The sequence below is a fragment of the Elephantulus edwardii genome, unplaced genomic scaffold, assembly GCF_000299155.1.
Source record: "Elephantulus edwardii isolate Elephantulus edwardi_28Jun2011 unplaced genomic scaffold, EleEdw1.0 scaffold00348, whole genome shotgun sequence".
Lineage (NCBI taxonomy): Eukaryota > Metazoa > Chordata > Mammalia > Macroscelidea > Macroscelididae > Elephantulus > Elephantulus edwardii.
In genome coordinates, this window is record NW_006400098.1 from 876365 (window position 1) to 876962 (window position 598).

A 598-nucleotide genomic window follows, 5' to 3' on the forward strand; every position below is an offset into this window, starting at 1 on the left:
ATGGAGCTGGTGGCCGAGTACATCGGGCGGGATGGGCAGCGGCAGCAGCTGCGGGTGTCGTGTGAGGCACCGGAGGGTGCTGACCCATTTGCAGGGCTTGTTGTCGGGGGTGGCTCAGATGAGAGAGAGAGTGGCCGAGCTCCTCGGCCCTCTGGTTCCGCGGGACGCGCAGGACCCGGTGGCTGCGGGCGAGGACCTGGATGGTGATGAAAATGTGCCAGAATTAGTAGTGATGATGGTACAACCTTGTGAGTATACTAAAACCACTTTCAGAGGGTGATGACGGACATGAGGCAGAAGATGAACATAACATTGATAACAGAACTAACTCCAATGGACCACCTGCAAAACGACCAAAATCACTGTCTCAGCAATAGCTTTTATGAAACTTTAACGCAAAGACTGCTGCTGTCCAAATTACCATCCAGACACTTCAGGAATACCTGTGCTTTAACTTGGAAAAGCATTTGATTTTGCTCTCCATGACACAATTCTTTCAAAGAAAAGACTTTCTTCTCTTTACACCAAAAAGAAATACAGTGTTTAAAAAGGAATTTGTTTCTTGAATAAGAAATTTCAAATAATAGAAATAAAATAG

At 46.5% G+C, this 598-nt stretch overlaps 1 pseudogene; it reads left to right on the top strand.

Moving 5' to 3' along the window:
• Positions 1-377, top strand: LOC102843795 (annotated as a pseudogene).
• Positions 378-598: the final 221 nt, after the last annotated feature.